General features: G+C 49.8%; 1 protein-coding gene and 1 non-coding gene across 2 annotated transcripts in view; one reads left to right on the top strand and one right to left on the bottom strand.

Moving 5' to 3' along the window:
- Positions 1-23,172, top strand: part of BCAM (basal cell adhesion molecule (Lutheran blood group)) — an 85,338-nt gene that overhangs the window by 17,905 nt on the left and 44,261 nt on the right. The gene's annotated exons all lie outside the window — the stretch shown is intronic.
- Positions 19,004-19,075, bottom strand: TRNAV-GAC (transfer RNA valine (anticodon GAC)). Its single transcript has one exon. It is a non-coding gene; the product is annotated as a tRNA-Val (tRNA).

Raw genomic sequence — 23,172 nt, 5'->3', positions numbered from 1 at the left:
AGGTTAGGGTCCTTACGGAAAGGTTGTGTACGGTCAAGGTAGAAGGATAAAGCCCTTCTAACGTCCAAGGAATGCAGGGCTCGTTGACCCTGGTCGGATGGGTTGGAGAAAAAGGTTGGTAGAGAAGTTGAGGTAGATAGGTGGAACTGGGAGACAACCTTCGGCAGGAACGCAGGGTCCGGTCGCAAAACAACTTTGTCCTTGTGGAAAATGGTGTAGGGAGGATCGTGGCGGAAGGCGCATAAGTCACTTGCCCGTTTGCCCGAGGTAAGGGCTACGAGTAATGCTGTCTTCCAGGAAAGAAGGTTGAGGTCTATGGTAGCCATAGGCTCAAAAGGGGGTTTCATCAGGCAGGAAAGGACTAACGATAAACTCCAAGTCGGAACAAAGGGCTTAACAGGTGGGTTGAGGTGCAACATGCCTTTAAGAAAGGACTTTGATAAAGGATGGGAGAACACAGTCTTGCCATCAATCGGATTGTGGAAAGCAGAAACTGCAGAAAGGTGAACCTTCAAGGAGGAATAACAGAGTCCCGATTTCTGTAGAGAAAGCAGGTAGTCCAGGATTAGGTTAAGTGGTGCCGATTCCGGCTGCAGATGAGAAGATGTCGCAAAGGAACAGAAGCGCTTCCATTTACGCTGATAAGAAAGTCTCGTGGAGGGCTTTCTTGCGTTGAGGATGACATTTGCTACCTCTGTTGAGAGGTAGGTGGATGTATTCTCCATGCAGCCAGGGCCAGGACTCGAGGGTTGTGATGGAGAATCTGACCGTTGGCTTGAGAAAGGAGGTCGCCCGCAGGAGGAAGTCGGTAGTAAGTGTGGCGTGACAGTTGGAGCAGCCGCGTGAACCACGGTTGCCGAGGCCACCATGGTGCAATGAGGATGCAATCTGTGCCATCCCGAGCTATCTTCACCAACACACGTGTCAGAAGAGGGGTCGGTGGAAAGAAGTAGTGAAGGGGACCTGTCCAATTGTGCAGAAATGCGTCGTTGCCCCTCCTGCAATAAAACTGAGGACACTTGGCATTGTTCCTGGATGCAAAGGCGTCCACCTTGGGTGTTCCGAAGCAACGGAAGATGCGCCGAAGGTAGATCGGATTGATGGACCATTCGTGGTCGTCTATGCGAATCCTGCTGAGGGAGTCGGCCAGAATATTCTCCACCCCGGGAAGATGAATGGCAGTCATGAATATGTTGTGCTTGACACACCATTCCCAGAGCAGTACGGCTATACGGCAGAGACGGAGGGATCTGGTTCCCCCTTGTTTGTTTATGTAATAAACAGTTGCCATATTGTCCGTTGAGATCTGGACATGTTGGCCCCTTATTAGTGGAAGAAATGATTGAAGAGCTCTGTGCACCGCGATCAGTTCTAAGCAGTTTATATGCATACGGCTCTCGGCGGTCGTCCAAAGTCCTCTGACAGTTTTGTCCTCTAGGTGGGCTCCCCATCCCCCCTTGGAGGCATCTGTTGTTATCGAGGCCGTCGGGGAAGGCGGTAGAAACGGCTTGCCCTCGAGGAGATTGTTGGGTGCAGTCCACCACGTGAGAGATAGAAGCACTCTGTGCGGAATAGTGAGCAGAACAGCTTGAGATTGAGTTTGAGGGTGGTAAGCTCGGACAAACCATGTCTGTAGGTGTCGCATTCGCAGTCTTGCAAAAGGAAGGACAGATGTAGTAGCGGCCATAAGGCCCAGCAGGCGTTGGATGGTGAACGCAGACTGGAGAGGCTGTTGTTGAACTGACTTGGCTAGGGCAATAATAGTGTGTGCCCGGTCCTCGGGAAGGAAAGCTCGATGCAGGGAGGTGCAGAGAAGGGCGCCTATGAACTTGAGGTTCTGGGTAGGTGTTAGGTGCGATTTTGATGCATTTACGCGAAGGCCCAGGGAGCGCAGAAGAGTGAGAGCTGTGTCGAGATTGTGCTCCAATTGCTGTAGTGTCGGGGCCACCAGGAGCCAGTCGTCGATGTATGGGAAGACTGGGATGTTCCGAGTGCGAAGTGCAGCTGCCACAACCGCCATGCATTTGGTGAAAACGCGCGGCGCAGTGGAAAGGCCGAAAGGTAGGGACACATATTGGTAGTGGTCCGGGCCCATGGCAAATCGCAGATACTTCCGATGTTGAGGTCGAATGGTCACATGGAAGTAAGCGTCCTGAAGGTCTAGGGAAGCCATCCAGGAATTCCTGGGAATAAGGGGCAAGATGGACTGCAGGGAGATCATTCTGAACTTCCTGTATGTGATGTACTTGTTGAGCTTCCTTAGATCTAGAATGGGACGCTTTCCTCCATCCCTCTTGGGAACTAGGAAGTATCTTGAGTAGAAGCCTGTCCCCCGATGTAGGGGGGGAACGGGTTCGATGGCTTCCTTGTTGAGCAAGTCCAGAATCTCCTGACGGAGGAGAGGAGACGGAGGGGTAGCTGTGAAATAGTGGTAGTGAGGTGGAGAAATGAACTCGATTGCGTAACCTAGGCGCACGATGGTCAGCACCCAGGAATCGGTTGTTATCGAGTTCCAAATGGGAAGGAAAGGTGACAGGCGTGTTTGTAAGAATGGTTCGGGAAAGTCAAAGAGACTGTTTAGAAGGAAGGGAGGACTTTTTAGGCTGTTGTGACTGCGGCCTCTGTTGAAACTGAGATTTCTGCTGGCCAGTCTTCCTCTTCCAGAAATCAGGACGCTTAGGTGACCTTTGGCGCCTTTGAAAAGATGGTCTCCAGGGCTTTGCACGGTTGGACTGCTGGGAGAACGGTTGGGAAACTCCCAAGCGCTTAGCGCGCTTACGGCCGTCATCCACCGAGGCGAGGACCTCGTCAGTGGAAGCATGAAAAAGGCCGAGGCCATCGAAGGGAAGGTCCTCGATCTTTTGTTTAATGTCTGGTTGTAAATTTGTGGACCTCAGCCAGGCGTGGCGACGTAAGGCAACAGATGACGCAAAGACTCTAGAAGAGCAGGAGACAGCATGGCGTATGGTGTTAATCTGCTGCTTGGACACTCTAGAGAGTTCTGATACCAAGGCAGAGGCCGTTCTTTGGGAGGGTTCAGGAAGTGCGGGAATAAGAGGTGTAAATTGGTTGGCCAAGTTGAAGACGTAAGCCGAGAAATAGGCTAAGTAATTGTTTAGTTTAGAATTTGTAGAGGCAAGGTTGAACATCTTTCTTGCCAGGGTGTCCAATTTTCTGCCTTCGCGGTCAGGAGGTGTCGGATGTCTGGACGGCTTGGCCTTAGTTGCCGAATGTACGATAATCGAGTTGGGTGCCGGATGAGAGGCAAGAAACTTGGCTTCAGGAGCGTGAACTCTATAAAGAGAGTCAAAGCGTTTTGCGGTTGGTGGGACCGAGGCAGGTTTGTCCCAGGTTTCACGGAGGCCCTCGAGGTGCACCGGAAGCATAGGGAGCAAAGAGCCAGGTGGGAAGTCCGTTTGCACGAGGTCGTGTACAACATCCGAGACTTTAGGTGAGTCCGACGGAAGAGTAATGTTGAGGGCTTCGGCCATGGTGGTTATTAGATGGAGATAGGCCTTGGACGCATCTGACGGAGAAAGTCGAGGTTGTGGCACCGAGTCCGAGGCTACCGAGTCAGGGCGGTCCTCGGAGTCAGACGATGCTGACGATTCATGATCGGAGTGGGAATCGTCACCGGAAGGAGGATGTGAAGGCCGGATCGGGTCCGAAGGAACGGTCTTCGGTTCAACCGTCTGAGCGGGTTGGTCTGTGGGGGTGGAGACCGGCGGGGCAGTCGAGGCCGAGGCTGATGGAGTGCGCGGTCTAGCGTCCTCTGGCTGGTGGTGGTCCCGGGATCGCTGAAGCTCGGAGAGACGAGCGCATTCGCGAAGCCTATCACGGAGTCGAGGAGAATAGCGAGAGTAGTCAAGCTCTCGGATCCGATCCCGAGGATGGTCATGTTCTCGGGTCCGATCTTGATCGCGGGATCGAGAAGAGAGGTCACGGTCGAAGCCACGGCGTGGCTCTCGGATCCGATCTCGAGAGTAATCACGGGGTCGAGGAGAAGAAAAGTCGCGGTCGAAACCTCGAGACCGTGGAGAATCGCGGAGGCGTCTGGAGAAGTCACGGAGTCGATCACGGGGTGCAGGAGAGTCCTCGTAACGGTAAGGGGAATAACCTGAACCTTCCAGAGATGGAGACCGAGAAGGGCGATGGGTACGAGAGTAGTAACGGTCATATCTTGGAGTGGCATAGTAGTCGCGGTAGTAATCCGAGGAATCGGAGTCTCGGCGCCGACGTGGTGATCTGGAGCGGCCCTTGATGAGCGGGGACCGGGATCGGGCTCGACGAGAGGGTGAGCGAGAGTGATCCTTGTTTGAGGCCTGAGCGGCTGAGTCCTTGTACAGGGGAGAAATCCCGATGTCTCGGAAGTCCTTATACAGGGGAGAAATCCCGATGTCTCGGAAGGATCCGATTCGAAGCGGAGGTTTAAGGTAGGTCTGCGTAGACTCGGCTGTGAGATCGGGTTCGAGAAAGTCGGTCGGGACCACGCTGTGCACTGAAGGCGAACGAGAGTGGACTGGAATGACCTCCACTGCTGTGGAAGTGTGAGGCGTCAGTTGGGGCATGTCTGTGATGACGTCCGACGGAACCGACAACTCAGGCGGAAGGGCAGGTCGTGCTGGAGCCGCAGGATCCATAGACGTCGAAGTCGAGGTTGGAGCCTGAGGCTTCTTAGGAGCCGAGTGCGAGTGGAGTTTCCTCGGAGCCGACTCGGCCGATCCGGAAGGACGAGATTTCTTGTGCGCCGGATCCGTAGATTCGAGATGGCGCGATTTTTTCGAAGCCTTATGGCCGGTCTCGGCGTGCTTCGAAGACTTTTTATCGGACTTGTGCCTCTGTTTGGAGAGAGACACGTCCGTAGACGCCGAATCTCCCGCTTGCTGTTGGGGAGGCGGCGAGTCCGATGCGGGCATAGCCCTTAAGGACAATTCAATCAGGAAACTCCGGAGCCTTGCCGCACGGTTTTTCCGGGCCTGCTTTCCGAAGTTCGCACAATGAGGGCAGGAATCAACTCGGTGAGATTCGCCCAAGCAGAAAAGGCAGTGGCTGTGGCCGTCTGTAGTAGGGATTTTGGTCCCACAGCGCGTGCACTTTTTGAAAGTAACCTTCCCTTCCATGCGCTCCGGACAAGGGAGGGGGGGGAAGGGAGAAAAGGGGAAAGATAGCGCAGAAGCGGGTTTTTTTTTTTTTTTTTAAATTTTCCGGGACGAAGCGAAGATATAAAAGAGAAAAATACGATAGCAGTTGAGGAAAAGGTGAAGAGATGTAGGTAAAGGACGAGCTAAGGAGGAACGCAGCGAGGAAGGTGTTGTCCGGGCGGCGGTAGGAAAGAAACTGAGTGGAATGGGCGCTCTCCCCCCGCTCCAGGCATGCGCGGTCGCTGCCTGCTCCCCAGAGCGGGAGGAAAGCGCGCCAAAAGACGTTATAGGCGAGCTATTGGAGCTCCGAGGTATGGATCCGTTGCCTGCGGCAAGACCCATGTGTGGGACTGCACAGAGACCACGAAGAAGATCATCTTCTTCTTCTTAGTGAATCAGAAGTGCAGTTCATTGTTAGAAGGCAGAAATCCTGTCTCTGAGTTTCTTTTTTGATTCTCGTACTACAGTAACACAGTGGCGCCTGGATGGTCCCAGAAGAACAAATGTGCCATTCATTGGCACCTGCATCCAATTTAAATTTGTCCCTCTGACTGGCAGATTAAAACGATGGGCTGAATTTGATTTAAAGCTCGCAAGCCTGATATTAGAACCCTTACCTGTTCTGTTCAGTCTCAGGATGCCAGCCTCCAGGTGGGACCTGGAGGCCCCTGGAATTACAGCTCACCTACAGAATACAGAGATAGTTCCCCTGGAGAAATGGATGGTTTGGAGGTTGGAGTCTATGGCATTGCACCCAACTGAGGTCTTGTCCTCCCCAAATCTCCAGGAGTTTTTCAACTTGGAGCTGGCAACCCTACCACCCACTCACCCCCTACCAGAGGCCAGGGGGGACTTATTAAACTTAGTACAACTGTGTTAATGATTGTGTGCACCAGGGGTGGAATTCTAGCTGGAGCCCCTTTGCATATTAGGCCACACACCCCTGATGTAGCCAATCCTTCAAGAGTTTACAAAAGAGAGCCTTGTAAGCTCTTGGAGGATTGGCTATGTCAGGGGTGGGTGGCCTAATATGCAAAGGAGCTCCTGCTAGAATTCCATCCTTGATGTGCACAAAAAAAGTGGGTGGATATTCTGGATTAATGAAGAATCTGCTTGACGTTTCCAGCACTGTCTTTTCCCCAGTGACAACTGGAATTCTTCCTTTATTGGATTTGCTTGCAAGCTTATGACAAATTGCGCTTCCTCATTCGAGGAAGCGTCTTGTAGGTCGTGCCTTAGGTGGACACTTGACTGGAGGGATGTCTCTCCCTAGTGTCTGCGTCTTTCAGTGGAAGAGCATCTGCTCGGCATGCAGAAGGTCCCCAGGTTGTTTCCGGCATCTCCCATTTTAAAAAAAGGGTCAGGTAGGTTATGGGAAAGCTCTCTGCTGAGATAGGTCTATCATTCAGTGCTAGTCCTGGTGACTAAAGGGAACCTCCTTCAGAGGCAGTCAGCCTCTGAATCTCAGATCCAAGAGGCAACATCAGGAGAAGGCCTTGGCTTCTGTGCCCTGTTGCTGGACCTCCAGAGGAACAGGGTGGCCACTGTGTGAGACAGGAGCTAGACCACTGGTCTGATCCAATGGGGCTGTTCTTACGGTCTTATAAGACCCTGGAGAGAGCTGCTGCCAGTCTGAGTGGACAACACCAACCATGATAGACTGAAGAAGGTCTGATTTGGTACGAAGTGGTTCATATGTTTGCGCATTCCCCAAAGCTCAGGAACCTTGGGGGGGTTTTCTTATCACCGTATAACGGGCTTGCTGAACCTGGGCCCATTCTTCCAGCAAAAAATTAACTAGTTTGGGAATTAAGTTTAAACGCTAACCAGTGTGTGGGTGCCAAGAGGCCCAGAAACCAAACCAGGTTGGTAGGGCTGCTGGCGAGATCACCTCTGTATGCACGGCCTGTGCGCCGAAGTAGAAGGTATTGGATTTATATCCCGCCCTCCACTCTGAAGCTCACAATCTCCTTTACCTTCCTCCCCCACAACAGACACCCTGTGAGGTGGGTGGGGCTGAGAGAGCTCTGACAGAAACTGCCCTTTCAAGGACAACTCCTGCCAGAGCTATGGCTGACCCACTAGCAGGTGCAAGTGGAGGAGGGGGGAATCAAACCCGGTTCTCCCAGATAAGAGTCCGCACACTTAACCCCTACACGAAACTGGCTCTCATAGGGTAGACAAAAACCATTTCTGCAAAGCTGTTCTCTTCTACGGATTGGGGGGGGGGGGTGCAGCTGTGTTGGTTTGAAGCAATAGAACAAAGTTTTAGTCCAGTTGCCCCTTTAAGACCAACGAAGTTTTATTCAGAGTAGAAACTTTTCTTGTGCGTGCACATTTCTTGAGTTGCATACGCAGGAAAGCTTGCACCGAGGATTAAACTTTGTTGGTCTTAAAGGAGCCACTGGACTAAAACTTTGTTCTCTTCTATTTAAGGCAGAGGCTCTTTTTGGTGTAGCCAGTTTGGTGTAGTGGTTAAGTGTGCGGACTCTTCTCTGGGAGAACCGGATTTGATTCCCCACTCCTCCACTTGCAGCTGCTGGAATGGCCTTGGGTCAGCCATAGCTCTGGCAGTGGTTGTCCTTGAAAGGGCAGCTGCTGTGAGAGCTCTCTCAGCCCCACCCATCTCACAGGGTGCCTGTTGTGAGGGGAGAAGATATAAGAGATTGTAAGCCGCTCTGAGTCTCTGATGCAAAGAGAAGGACGGGGTATAAATCTGCAGTCGTCGTCGTCGTCTTTGGAAAGGCAGAGACCAGCCACAGACCCTCAGCCTGATCTCAGCCAAATCCTTTGCAATCAGCTTTGGAGCCGATATACGGGTAATGCGGGAGGCCTCTCCAAATGGTTTTTAAAACTTCACGCTTAGAGTGACTGGATTAGATTAGGGCTGCTTTGCTAAAGAGGGGAGGGGATTTCTTTTCCTTCCCCCTTGCTTCTCTGACTGAAATTCTCCCTCCTAAGCTACTGTTGGCTGCGGTGGGTGGAGGAAGGCAGGTATCCCTCTCGCACCCTGGTTTCTTGCCCCTCACTTGTAGGGTAGGGCCTCACTTGTTCCTAATTCTTACAAACTGCCCCAAATTTGTCAGATTTATAAAACGGCTGATGAGGAACATAGGTCTGACAGGGGGGGCCTGGAGGCCTCTTATAGAATCAGTCATAGAATCAATCATATAGAATCATATAGGGGGGGGGCAAACTGTGGCTCGGGAGCCACATGTGACTTTTCACACCTATCATGTGGCTCTCGGAGCTCCCATCACATTGGCTGGCTTGGCGAAGGCATTTGTCTGGTTAAATCACTTCTCCAGCTGGCAGCTTGGACAGTGTATTTAAAATTAAAGTTGCTTTCTTTCCACCTCTCCCTCCCACCCCCATCTATTTGACCTCCTTCCTTTCTTGCGGTTCTCAAACATCTGTTGTCCATGCCTCGTGGCTCTCAGACATCTGATGTTTATTCTATGTGGCTCTTACGTTAAGCAAGTTTGGCCACACCTGATATAGAATCACAGCCGCTCCAGCTATTACAACTGATCTCCAGACAGTGGAGATGAGTTCCCCTGGAGAGAAAGGCGGCTTGAGGATGGACTTTGTGGCATGGTACCTCGCTGAGGTCCCTCCCCTTCCCAGATCCCATCCTCCCCAGACTGCACCCCCTCAAATCTCCAGGAATTTCCCAACCCAGAGTTGGCACCAGTGTTCCCTCTAAGCTGAGTTAGTGTGAGCCAGCTCAGGTTTTTTTAGTCTCCAGCTCACACATTTTTGTCTTAGCTCAGGAAGGAGGGCCCCAGAGCAAACTAATTTAATGCAGTCGCTCAACTCAAACTTTAATGCAGTCGCTCAAACTTTAATGCCCGTAGCTCACGAAGCAGAATTTTTGCTCACATGACGCCACAGCTTAGAGCAGGGGTGGCCAAACTTGCTTAACGTAAGAGCCACAAAGAATAAATGTCAGATGTTTGAGAGCCACAAGTCATGAATGTCAGATGTTTGAGAGAAGGAGGGAAGGAAAGAAGGCAAATAGATGGGGAGGGCGGGAGAGGTGGGGAAAAAGTAACTTTAAATGCCTTTAAATTTAACTTTAAATTTAACTTTAAGGAGATAAATGCCTTATCCAAGTAGGCCAGCAGGGTAATGGGGGCTTTGAGAGCCACACAGTATGTGTGAAAGAACCATAATGCGGCTCCTGAGCCACAGTTTGGCCACCCTTGGCTTAGAGGGAGCATTGGTTGGCACCCCAGGCCAAACAGAGACTGAGTTATTTTCTCAGCTTGGAGCTGGCAGTTTCCAGAACGCAGAATGCCAGGATGTCTGGGACTCTGTGCCACGTTTTTACCACCCGTTGTAGTAGGTGACTCACAGTAACTTTCTCTTTACAGCCTGGTGGAATGATGCCAGAGGTCTGAGGTGGCTTGGGGGGTAGTTTACTTAGGAGCCAGTGTGGTGTTGTGTTCGGAGTGTCAGACTAGAATCTGGGAGACCCGGATTCAGATCTCCACTCTGCTGTGGAAGCTCGCTGGGTGAGCTTTGGGCCAGTCACACACTCTGAGCCAAGCCTACCTCACAGGGTTGTTCTGAGGATAAAATGGGGAGAACTATGTAAGCCATTTTGAGTCTCCGCTGGGGATAAAAAGAGTGATGTAAAATAAATAAAATAATTATCTGTTGAGCTCATTGGCAAGGCGAGGGGGAAAGCCGTGAACATCTAGACTCTCGCTTGCGCCAAGATAACAGAAACTCCTCATCTTCTACCTTACAGCCCTAATATTCTAAAGCCAGGCTTGGATTTGGTGGGGGGGCAGGCCTTTGTAATCCACCCCTTTCCAGCCACTGTGGTTCTCGTCTGGTGCAGGCGCGTGTATTGGGGGGGGGTCCTCTCCAGCGCCAGCTGTCACCGACCTGGTCCCTGTGGCAGGGACATTTGCTAACGAGGCTAATCTGTCACTCCGGCGTCTCTTCCCCAGCAGGGGAGGCCTGAGAGAGGACCGGTCTGCCTGAACCTAAGCGGTGTGTCCAAGCGCAGAGACAGGGGTGTCGTTGGGCTCAGATGTGCCGGCAGAGTAGCTATTATCCTGATGTGTGGAAGATGGGCTCAGATGTGCCGGCAGAGCGGCTATTATCTTGATGTGTGGAAGCCTGATAGGGAACAGGCGATTCCCTGAATAAGGAATTTTAAAACAGAGCTGAATTAACCGAGACAGGCCTAGCGGAGTCCCCCAGGGAAGGGAAGCAGCGGCTGGATGGAGACGGCTCCCCTCAGAATGTATCTTTGAAAAAGAAAAGAAGAAAGAGCCCAAACCTTGAATAAAATGTAAGAGATGGTTGAGATGTCCCACGCAATCCATTATTTTAATTCCGAATGTGAGGAAAGATAAGCAATTATTTTAATTTTGAACATGAGGAGAGATAAGCGTCTCCCCTCATTGCCTGTGTTTATTTAGATTTATGAAACGGTATATAGAAACCATTTATTTGCTGCCTTTCTCCCTTGGGGAACTCAAGGTGCCTTGCAGTATAAATAAAACAATAATTAAAGAAATGAAAACACTATAAATGAAACAGCACTTTAAAAAAAAAACCCACACAAGTCACAATTTAAGCACAGCAGTTAGGACTGTCAATAAATCAAAACCAAATCAATTAAATGCGGTCCTAAATAAATATATTCAGAGCAGAGGTGCCTTATTCATAGACATAGTGTCTAGAGCCCACAATACTTTTAGGGGCCCACAAAAATATTTTATTTTAAAATCAGAAGGGAAAAAAGTGAACTTTTAGGGTCAAAGAAAATGTTCGTAGTTTTTCCCCCCCTCACATCAGAAAATGAAATGTTTAGGGCCCACAAAAATGTATTAAGTTTTCCCTAAAAGGGGAAAAAATAAAATGTTGCAGTATTTAAAGTTATATCAAAACTTGTTTTTAATATTGATATTATTAGGGTGGGAGGGGTCCATGAACGCAAAAGTGCCTAGGGTCCACTGAAGTCATAATGCGGATCAGATTGGGAAGTGTCTAGAGCAGGTGTGGCCAAACTGTGGCTCTTTCACATGGATTGTGTGGCTCTTAAAGCCCCCACTGCCCTGTCAGCTGGCTCGGAGAAAGCATTTCTCTCTTTAAGTCACTTCTCCAAGCCAAGCCAGCTGGTGACTTGGAGAATGCATTTAAAATTAAAGTTGCTTTCTTTCCACCTCTCCCCCCCTTCTCCCCATCTTCCTTCCTTCCTTCCTTCCTTCCTTCCTTCCTTCCTTCCTTCCTTCCTTCCTTCCTTCCTTCCTTCCTTCCTTCAAAGATCTGACATTCATGTCTTGTGGCTCTCAAACATCTGACATTTATTCTATATGGTTCTTATATTAAGCAAGTTTGGCCACCCCTGGTATACAGGGAAATGCAGTTCTAGGTGGACAGTCTGGTAAACTTTGACGCAATCCAGTTTAAGATGTACTTAAATAATCCAAGAGGTGTTCCTTTCTTTTATTTATTTAATATCATTTTACTCTGAAGTGGGGCAGCAAAGAAGGGGAGGGAGAAAAGAGATGTATTATCGTAAGCTGGTTCAGCTACCTGGGGTGCATCATCTCCTCAGATGCCAAGATCGACAAGGAGATTGACAACAGGCTGGCAAAGGCAAACCGTGCATTTGGCCGACTGCACAAAAGAGTGTGGAGCAACAAGCATCTGAAAAAAGGCACAAAGATCAATGTTTACAAAGCGGTTGTGATGACAACCCTCATCTATGGCTCCGAATCGTGGGTTTTATACCGTCATCACCTGCGACTCCTTGAGCGCTTTCATCAGCGCTGCCTTCGCACCATCCTCAACATCCACTGGAGTGACTTTGTGACCAACACTGAAGTCCTCAAGCGGGCAGAGGTTACCAGTATCGAGGCACTGCTGTTGAAGACGCAGCTGCGCTGGGCAGGCCATATTTCTAGGATGGAAAACCACCGCCTTCCCAAGATTGCCCTGTATGGCGAACTCTCCACCGGCCATCGAAATAGAGGGGCACCAAAGAAGAGGTACAAGGACTCCTTGAAGAAATCCCTTAGCACCTGTCACATCAACCATCACCAGTGGTCTGACCTAGCCTCAGATCGCAAAGCATGGAGGCACACCATCCACCAGGCTGTCTCTTCCTTTGAGAACGCACGCATAGCTGGTCTTGAGGACAAAAGGAGATTGAGGAAGAATCGCACTGCTACAGGACCAACCCTAAATCAGACTTTTCCCTGCAGCCGCTGTGGCCGGACCTGCCTGTCCCACATTGGTCTTGTCAGCCACCAGCGAGCCTGCAGCAAACGTGGACTATTGCACCCTTCTTAAATCTTCGTTCGCGAAGCCAAGCCGAGAGAGATCGTAAGCTGGTATTAAATGTGACTTTCTCCAAGGAATTCTGGGTAGTTGGCTGGGAATTCTCTGTAAGAGACTTCCCATTCTCCTTATTAAACTACATTTTTTTGTATCGTCTTTGGAGAAGGAATACCCATTTAAACTAATTTCAGTCTTTTATCCAGGATCCCTTGTCCAGAGTTCAGAATGGGGTACTCTGCCCTTTCAGAAATTGCCTGTTTCTTCCTTACCCATAAATATACTGCAAGCTCACTGTCCTTTGTACAAGAGACCTGCCAAATCAGACCAGTGATCCATCTCGTCCAGCATCCCGTCTCACATGATGCTCCATAATCTTCCCAGGAAGTGCCTTATTTTCTCCCTGTGGCCAGTTTTTGGAAGACACATAAAACATTTTTTGGTTCATGGAGCTTTTTCACCACAATATGGTTCATTCTCATGGGCCGAGTGCTTTGTGATGGTTGGCAATTCGGGGCTCTTTTTGTAGCAGGAACTCCTTTGCATATTAGGCCACAGCCCTCTTACGTAGCCAACCCCCCCAAGAGCTTACAGGGCTCTTAGTGCAGGGCCTTATGTAAGCTCCAGGAGGATTGGCTACATCATGGGGGTGTAGCCTAATAGGCAAGGGAGTTCCTGCTACAAAAAAAAAGCTCTGGTTTGCATGAATTTTATATCATTTCATCTGGAAGCGTCTATATTCGATTATTCTTCTAAGCCCTTTTGAACTTTTGGAAGGTTCTGGACATCTCCAAACCTGCAGACAGGTTAGAGGAGAGAGCGCTCCAAGGCAGTGTGCAGAGTCCAGGATCCTTGCCACAGAGTAATCATGGGCAACTCCCCCGTTCAGAATTTCTCAGGTTACCGTTCCCAGAAAGAACTTGTGGCCCCCGGTGCCTCTCAGTTTACAAAGCACAAAATGCATTTCAAGGACTCTGGCTTGCTTGCCCCCACACACAGGGCTAGAGAGAGAGGATTAGCTGTGCGCTGTTGGCAACCACGCCGGGTATGTTTTCATCCATTTGTTTGCATACAAATGCATGCAGTGGGGAGGGGGGGGGGGAGAGCGCATTTTGCAATTGGCCACAGACACAGCATTCGGTTCAGAGAGCTTTTACCAGAAGCGCAGCCTAAATCGATGTCATGTTCTAGATTTCTTTTTTTAAAAAAAACTTTGCGAAACTTGATGGGAGCATTTGACAAGGAGCCGCTGGCCTTCACTTTACACCCCTGGGTACCAAAGTGAGCAGTTTTAAATGGCAGAACGCAAGCAGCATGCCCGCGGTTGGCATGAAGAAGTTTCCGTGCAGTGAACACAGAAGACGACAAAATGGCTTTTCCAAATGCAGTTTTACATGCATTGGAAACTTGCTTTGAAGGGTGATCTCAGTAATGAATGTGTTCATTTTTCATCTGAACTTGTTTTTTAAAAAAAAGTCTTGGGTACAAAAAGTGTAAATAAGTTTGCATGCTCAGTTGCGCAGTTGGTTCTTCTAACCCACTGATCTTTTACCATTTCCATGGATTTCTCTGCTGGGGGCGTTAGCCCTGTGCTTACTCCAAAATTCCGTGTGTATTCCAGAATTCCTTGCATTACACAGCGTCCTTCCCCCCCTTTTAATGTTCCTAGAGATTGAATTTAGGATTTGTACCTGGAGCAGGTGTTCCATCATGCAATGATACTTTCTGCTTCACTTTATGTGCTTTCCTTGGGAGAGAGTTTGATTATCTATCAGGGATCTCAAACGTGTGGCCCAGGGACTGAATCAGGCCCTCAGAGGGCTCCTATCAGGCCCCCGAGAAACTGGCTGTCACCTGCTTCCTTCTCCTTCTCCCTTGCTTCCTTCTGTATTACAGCTTGCTTTGCCGGGCTTGCTCAATCGCACAGGAGCTACAGAGCAAAGCCTCTGTTTTCTCTTCGCTTGAGGAGGAAGGGGGGGGGGGAAGGCAAGAACTTGCTTTGCCAGGCTCTCTCAATCGCACAGCAGAGCTACTGAGCCAAGCCTGTCTTCCTTTTATTGGCTGAGGATCCTCCCCCTCCTGGTCCCCTGGAGAAGGAAGGAAATAGTCAGAGCTTCCTTTGCCCAGTTCCCTGGATCCCATGGGAGAAATACAAAGAAAGCACCTTGAAGACCAACGAGTACTAATATTTTAAGTACGTTTTAAGGTTTTGGGTTTTTTTAAAAAAATATCTTTAATTGTGTTCGTGTGTGTCCTTTATAAAGTTTTTATCTGTTACCTAATCTTAAATAGGTACATACATGGCCTGCCCCGACATGGTCTGTCCCGTCCCTACAAGGTCTCATTTATGTCAGATCCAGCCCTCATAACAAATGTGTTTGACAACCCTGATCTAGATGACATGGGTTCAGATCCTCCTTTATTCCTCTAGAGTTGACCTTTGCACCTCCTATATTACTTAGGGAAGGAGGGTAGAAGAACTGCCAGCCTTTGAGTTGAGGTCTGGAGATCTCCTGAAACGACAACTGGTTTCCAGACAATGGAGATACATCCTCCTGGAAAACATGGCTGCTTTGGAGGATTGACGCTGGCTTTATACAGGGGTGGGATTCTAGCAGGAGTTCCTTTGCATATTAGGCCACACACCCCTGATGTAGCCTGTCTTCCAAGAGTTAACAGGGCTCTTTTTTTGTAAGCTCTTGGAGGATTGGCTACATCAGGGGTGTGTGGCCTAATATGCAAAGGAGCTCCTGCTAGAATTCCACAAAAAAGAGCCTTGTAAGCTCTTGGAGGATTGGCTACATCAGGGGTGTGTGGCCTAATATGCAAAGGAGCTGCTGCTAGAATTCCACCCCTGCAGTCTAAAGACTGTGGCTTCCTTGGTGGGGTCGATTCATCTCTTGTTAGGTCTTCCTCTTTTCCTTCTGCCGCCTTCCACTTTTTCTCACAGTCTTTTCCAGCGACTGCTGTCTTCTCAAAATATGACCAAAGTCTCAAATAGCCCTCAGTTTAGCCATTTTAGCTTCTAGAGAGAATTCAGGCTTGATTTGACGCAGAACCCGCTTATTTGTCTGCAGGCTCCACCCCTAAAATCCCCTGGCTCCACCTCCAAAGTCCCCTGGCTCCACCCCCCCAAAGTCCACAGATATTTCTTGAATTGGGCCTACTCTGAGCCTTCTCAGTAAGCTTCCACTTAACGCGAGGGAGGACCTAAACAAATAAAAAAATTATTTAGCTGCCAAATTGTCCGGCAGTGGCCCTGGGGAAATCCAACTGAAAGAGAAGCACAGAGATAAGAGTTCTGCGTCCGGGATCTCCCTTGGAGAAAGATTTGAAGGGAAGCGAGAGACTGGTGAGAAAAACAGAGACCTGCTCCACTGATTCCCTGGGAGTGGCCATCCGTCGCAAGGAATGGGGTCACGCAGGTACTTCGTGCTGGCAGCAAATTGGCAGTCGGCCTTTTGGCAGAATCTGCCGGTCACTGGGGTGGCTGGTATGCACTTGGCATCCCTCCCTCCTTCCCTGGGGAACTCGACTTTTTTCTTTGAGAACCGTAGCTGTAGGCAACCGGGATCAAAGGCCGCCCTCCAGCTTCCTTTCCCTTAAACATATTTTCTCTCCCCCCCCACTCCCATCCTGAATAAATTATGGAAGCGCACAGAGCTTCGCCTTGGTATTAAATCGTGAAACGTAATCGAGCAGGGTAAGAGAGACGCCAAATCTTTGCATTCTATCAAAGCTGCAAATGGAGGTGTTGGCTTGAGCCGACGCGAGTCTTGCTTCTAAATCGACTTTTGAGAGACTTTTAAGTCATACGTGGCCTTTTTTGCGGGCCATCAGTTTCCTCTTCCCGTGTCCCGAAGCCAAGACTACGGCTGCTGGTTGCCCAGACGGCTCTCGTTCGGCTTCGACAGCCGCATCGGCAACACTTCAGCTGGCTGCTGCTAACCTGCCCAACTTATTTATGCATAATTAACCTCATTTGCATACAATTTAGCATGTGCGCTCAGCGGGTGCTCACAGCTGCAGCCGGTGGACGTATTGCGGCAAGGTTTCCCCGGCGGCCTTTTGTATAATTTCCAGTCTCGGGCTCAAAACGGATATTGTTTGAGTGTTTTGGAGAAGGCTGTCATACGGAGGTAGGAGATTCTGCTTGTGCCCGGGGAGTTATGTTGCTCTCCTCGCAAGCTGCGTTCGGTTTGAAAACAACCGTTCTTAGGCAATCCTGCACGTGGCAGAACGTTGCGAATACTCTTTCTCAAAGTGTCTCAAACATACGCAATGGAGTGTCCCAGATATATGCAACAGAGGTCAGGGCTGAAGGATTCTTTTAACGAGCTGTGCAGAAGGAAGAAATTTTCTCCAGTTTCACATTTCACCTACCCAAATTCTCCATGGTCTCCGGCAATGCTCCCTCGAAGCTGTGGAGTCTTGTGAGCAAAACTTCTACTCCGTGAGCTGCTGGCATTAAAGTTGTGAGCTACTGCATATATTAATTTGGTCTCCGGTCACCCAGGCCGAGGGTGAGCACGGGTCTTTGGCTTCACCAGGGCACTAAACAACAGCTTGCGTTAACTGAAGCTGAGAAATAAAACCAGCGCAAGCTTCCAAACACGTGTGTGCATTAAACACCATCAAGTCATTTCCTGCTTATGGCAACACTGTGAATCGTGGTTGTGCAAAGTGCCGTCGAGTCACAATTGACTTACGGTGACCCCACCAAGGGGATTTTCAAAGCAAGGGAGAAGCAGAGGTGATTTGTCGTCGCCTTTCTCTGCAGAGTCTTCCTTGGCAGTCTCTCATCCAGGTACCAAATCTGCTTAGTTTCTGCGATCCAATGAGACTGGGCTAAACCGTACTGTCAAGAACGTAAGAGAAGCCGTGTTGGATCAGGCCCATCCAGTCCAACACTCTATGTCACATAGTGGCGAAAAAAAAAAACCCCAAGGTGCCATCAGGAGGTCCACCAGTGGGGCCAGGACACTAGAAGCCTTCCCACTGTGCTTCCCCCCAAGCACCAAGAATACAGAGCTTCACTGCCCCAGACATAAGAACCTAAGAGAAGTCATGTTGGATCAGGCCAATGACCCATCCAGTCCAACATTCTGTGCTACATAGCGGCCAAAAAAACCCATCAGAAGGTCCATCAGTGGGGCCTGGACACCAGACGCCCCCCCACTGTTGCCCCCCCTTCCCTCCCATCCTATGAATCAGTGATCTCTAAAACATCCTGTCCTTAACAGCTTTGCTCACATCCTGCCATCCAAAGACCATGGCTTCGTTGATCAAGTCAATCCATCTCTGGTTGGGTCTTCCTCTTTTTCCTGCTGCCTTCCTCTTTTCCTAGCGTTCTTGTCTTTTCCAATGAGTCTTGTCTTCTCACAATGTGACCAAAATTTGATAGCCTCCATTTAATGCATAGCAGACATATATTTCCTTTGGCCATCCATCCACTTCGTTTCCATCTCCACGGCATAGCAGCTTCGTGACGTCACTGTGGTTTGTCGATGTGGGTTCTGTAGGGTTGGCAGGTCCCACTCAGGAAATATCTGGGGACTTGGAGGTGGAGTCAGGAGCAATTGCCTGTGGGCACCTTTGGAATTCTGACATGGAGTGCAATCACAAAACAGCTGCCTCAGGAGGCGGAGCCAACCAAAACCACTGCTTCAGGAGGCGGAGCCACACACAGCAAGCCCAATTGCAGAGGAGAAGATGGGTCATTTAAAAATACACTAGAAAGAGGGGTGGTAGACAATAAAGCGAACCCTGGGGTGGCACCCGCTACTGAAGCAACATTTCATTGTTTCTCTGGCCCCACCTACTTCCTACAAACATTTGGTGGGCGCCAAGAAAGGTATTAGCGGGTGTCATGGCCCCCCACAGACACTGAGGCGGGGACGCCTGCAGTTATGGTTTGTTGTAAATCTGCACGTGGTTTTCAGTATTGGAGCTGGATGCGAGGCGTGCAGGAAGTGGGGAACCTCCAGATTTCCAAGGCTCATTCTTGTACAGGGTAAAACCGCTCTACAACTTGAAATGCAGCCGGATTCAGACATCGGCCAGGAGAGGGGCTTGAATGCGGGCTGCACCAGAAGGCTGTTAAGTGCTGAAAGTCACAAGGCCGCCTCTCAAAATCCCCAGATTTGGATGTTTAATAAATAACGCAGCTTTTCTGAATTTCGACGTTGAAGCGAGTAGGCTTTCCTCGGCAGCCAAGGAAAAGCTTCTCTCCAAATCCCTTCAGGACCTTGGCCTCTCGTAATTTGTGGGACCGCTTCTCTCCCTGTGTTCTGCTGAGAGAATTTTGCTCAAGCTGGCGGGGGCTTCTGACGGTGCCAACCTGCCAACAGGCAGAATCAACCACTGCTCGTTCCTGTGCTCTCTCGAGTGTGGCTCCTGCCTTGTGTGTGACCAGCCCAATGTCAGGAGCACGTGAGACTGCCTTATACTGAATCAGACTATTGTTTCATTAAAGTCAGTACTGTCTACTCAGCTGGCAGTGGCTCTTCAGGGTCTCGGGCTGAGGTCTTTCCCATCCCCTCCTGCTTGGTCTTTTTAACTGGAGATGCCGGGGATTGAACCTGGGACCTTCTGCATGTCAAGCAGAGGCTCTTCCACTGAGCTACAGCCCCACTCCATGGCTCTCCAGAGTCTCAGGCTGAGGTCTTTCCCATCCCCTCCTTCCTGGTCCTTTAAACTGGAGATGCTGGGTATTGAACCTGGGACTTTCTGCATGCCAAGCAGATGCTCTACCATTGAGCTACAGCCCCACTTCGAGGCTCTCCAGGGTCTCAGGCTGAGGTCTTTCCCATCATCTCCTTCCTGGTCCTTTTAACTGGAGATGCTGGGGATTGAACCTGGGACCTTCTGCATGCCAAGCAGATGCTCTACTGCTGAGCTACAGCCCCAGTTCATGGCTCTCCAGGGTCTCAGGCTGAGGTCTTTCCCATCACCTCTTGCCTGGTCCTTTTACCTGGAGATGCCAGAGATTGAACCTGGGACCTTTTGCATGCCAGGCAGATGCTCTACCACTGAGCTACAGCCCCAGTTCATGGCTCTCCAGGATCTCAGGCTGAGGTCTTTCCCATCACCTCTTGCCTGGTCCTTTTACCTGGAGATGCTGGGAATTGAACCTGGGACCTTCTGCCTGCCAAGCAGAGGCTCTACCGCTGAGCTACAGCCCCACTTCCTGGCTCTCCAGGGTCTCAGGCTGAGGTCTTTCCCATCACCTCTTGCCTGGTCCTTTTAACTGGAGATGCTGGGAATTGAACCTGGGACCTTCTGCATGCCAAGCAGATGCTCTACCACTGAGCTACAGCTCCACTTCATGGCTCTCCGGGGTCTCAGGCTGAGGTCTTTCCCATCACCTCTTGCCTGGTCCTTTTAACTGGAGATGCCGGGGATTGAACCTGGGACCTTCTGCATTCTGAGCGGATGCTCTACCAACTGAGCCACGGCCTCTCCCAAGGCTCCTTTAAGATCAACACAGGTGGTACCGGACTCAAATTTTGTTCCATTAATTTTTTTGTGTGGTTGTATCGGCTTAGTCTGTATAATCCACCTTGAATTCCTATGAGAAAGGTAGGCAATAAATAACATGTATGTGTATGCACACACACACACACACACACACACATATATATAGAAATACACATACACACACACACTGCAGCTGGAATAAAATTTCTTAACCTTGAATAGGCTTTCCTCCTGGGGAAAAATATCCTTGCTTGAAGATTGAATTCAGGGCTTGACCGTTTCAGTCCTTTGCATGTTTGCAGGGAAACCTCAGTTCAGCAGAAGTCACTCCCAAGTAAAGCGAGCAGAAGATTCTAGCCTTCGGCAAGGAAAAAAAAATCCCTCTACGTTCAGTTCTATCTATGCGGAGAAGGAATGCTCTGAATTCCTGCATCACTTTGTGGGCTGGGCCGGAGGCAATTCAGCAAGCTTGTTTGAACCTGTGGCAGGAAAGCAACTGCAAGGACTTGTTCCCATGCCCCCACCCCCCCACCCCGCCTCATGTCTTTGTGCATCTAGATTTCTCCTTCTCCCGAGAGAGAGGGGCTGGCCAAAGTTTGTAAGTGGCTTCCCCCCCCCCCGCCCCCATGAGGAACTTTAATTGCCTCTTGGTGCCATTACACTTTGCTTCCCCTCCCTTCTATTCTTATCATTGTCTGCTGCAGCAGATGAGGAGATGTACAGAGAGATGATATCGAGAGACTGAACAAGTTGTACTGGTCTTAGTGGGGAAGGAGGGAAGAAAAAAGGGACCCCATGGAGTGCTGCCAGTGAACATAAGAGAAGCCATGTTGGATCAGGCCAATGGCCCATCTAGTCCAACACTCTGTGTCACACAGTGGCCAAAAAACCCAGGTGCCATCAGGAGGTCTATCTGTGGGGCCAGGACACTAGAAGTCCTCCCACTGTTGCCCCTCCCAAGTACCAAGAATTCAGAGCATCACTTGCCACAGACAGAGAGTTCCAACAATACGCTGTGGCTAATAGCCACTGGTGGACCTCTGCTCCAGATGTTTATCCAAGCCACTGCTCCAGATGTTTATCCACAAACGGCAGCCTCGTGTTTTCTCAACCTCAGGGTAGTTGCGCCCTTCTTGGAAGAAAACATGGGATGGAAGTAAGGTTGTCAGCCTCCTGGTACCACCTGGAGATCTCCCACTATTGCAGCCTCCACCTTCCAAAACTCTAGGCGTTTCCCAACCCAGAGCTGGCAACCCTAGATGGAAGCATTACCAAACGCAGACAATGGAAGATGGGTTGGAAAGGTGTGGGAGTATGTTTTCAGAACGTTTCAGCCTTGCGTGCAAACTAACAAGATGGTATCAGTTCCGTGCGGCTCTGAGAATCTTTGACCTGTTTGCTGTTGTCTTCTATTCTACCCTCTAAGAGGGAAAAAAGAAGACTAAGGGGACTTTGGGAAGGGTTTTTAATCAAAAGAGGTGGGGAGAATGTATACAGAATAGGGGTCATACAGATTGGGCCATAACACTAGGAAACTGGACGCATTCTTCTGACAGTTGTAGGTTTCTGCAGGGACAAAATAAAAAGTTAAAGGTAGTCCCCTGTGCAAGCACCAGTCATTTTCAACTCTGGCGTGACATCGCATCACGACGTTTTCACGGCAGACTTTTTAACGGTGTGGTTTGCCATTGCCTTCCCCAGTCTTTTACACTTTCCCCCCAGCAAGCTGGGTACTCAATTTATTGACCTCGGAAGGATGGAAGGCTGAGTCAACCTGGAGCCGGCTATCTGAACCCAGCTTCCGCCGGGATCGAACTCAAGTCGTGAGCAGAGCTTAGGACTGCAGTACTGCAGCTTTACCACGGGGCTCTTCTGCAGGGACAAAATACAGACCCAGTAATGAGTACCCAGCTTCGCTGGGAGTAAAGTGTAGATGACTGGGGAAAGCAATGGCAAACCACCCTGTAAAAAAGTCTGCCAAGAAAACGTCACAACGTGATGTTGCCCCATGGGTCGTTAACGACTCGGTGTTTGCACAGGGGACTACGCTTACCTTTAAAGGTTTCAGTCTTACATTTTCTCTTCGGAGGGCTTCAAGTAGCTGTGGAGTGGGGTGTGTGTGTGTAATTTTTGTTGGTAAAACAGCCTGGGAAGGAAAAACTTAACAGCTGTTTCCCTGAACCACAGCTCCGGTCGGGCCCTGCTGTTTGCATCTAAAACACATGTCTACAGATCTTATCCTGACATCACATGTGTGGTTTTGCCCATGCACATCACTTGACCAAAGGATATATTGAGGAACATCTTCTGGTTCTTAAGCACAAAGACACCGAGTTAGAATGATGCCCAAGGTGGCAGAGGTTGGGGGGGGGGAATGCTTTAATCTGCCTCTCCCGTTCTTTTTACTTCTCTCCGGGGCCTTTTTAAAAATGTTCATTTCCTTCTTTTCCCACCTCTTTTTCCCCTCATTCTCAAAAATGAAAAGGATGTGAAGCTACTTTGAGGTCTAATTTTCCTGTGACATAAATATACCAGCTGCGGAGGCAGAGGGGCGCATGTCTTTTTCCTCCTGACTGTTTCACTACCATGCTGTTTCTTTGATAGCAGTCTCACCGGAACTGTCACTATCAACACGAGTGGGATGAAAACACAGATACTGTCTAGGTACATGGGGCCCTTTCTTGATTTCACCTCCCTTCCCAGATTGGCAAACCTGGATTATCTTTCTGCCCAGCCAGCTTTCCGATTCTCCAGGTTGGAAATTTAATTGGCTGTGCAGATTTTTAGCAGTGTTGCTTTGGCAGCAGCTGCTGCCACAGCACAAGGATCTTCGCCATGTGACTGAAGCTGCAGCAGCCATTTTGTGGCTGGCTCCACCTCTTACAGCAGCCATTTTGTGGCTGCACCTACCATGCTGTGTCAGAATTCCAAAGGTGCCCACAGGCGCAGAAAGGTTGGGGAGCCCTGTGTAGGTGTAAAAACAACCACATCTTGTGAGGGGTTTTTTGTCCCCTCTGTGGTGGAAAAGCCCCTCTGAGTTATCTCCAGAAGGCTACCCTTTTTGCAGGGTTTTCATAAACTCTATTAAGGCCAGGCCTCTGATTCAGTGGGAGCTCACAGGAGCACAGCTCCTGAGCCTTTCTGAGAGTTCCACCTCCTTGTCCATTGAATAGTATGTGCAGCTACATAACAATCCCTGGATGAGCTCCACCAACTATTTTTCTACAAAATGACCCCTGATTAAGGCTGA

Source organism: Heteronotia binoei, chromosome 17 (genome assembly GCF_032191835.1).
Source record: "Heteronotia binoei isolate CCM8104 ecotype False Entrance Well chromosome 17, APGP_CSIRO_Hbin_v1, whole genome shotgun sequence".
Classification (NCBI taxonomy): Eukaryota; Metazoa; Chordata; class Lepidosauria; order Squamata; family Gekkonidae; genus Heteronotia; species Heteronotia binoei.
This window is presented reverse-complemented; position numbering and strand designations above follow the sequence as displayed.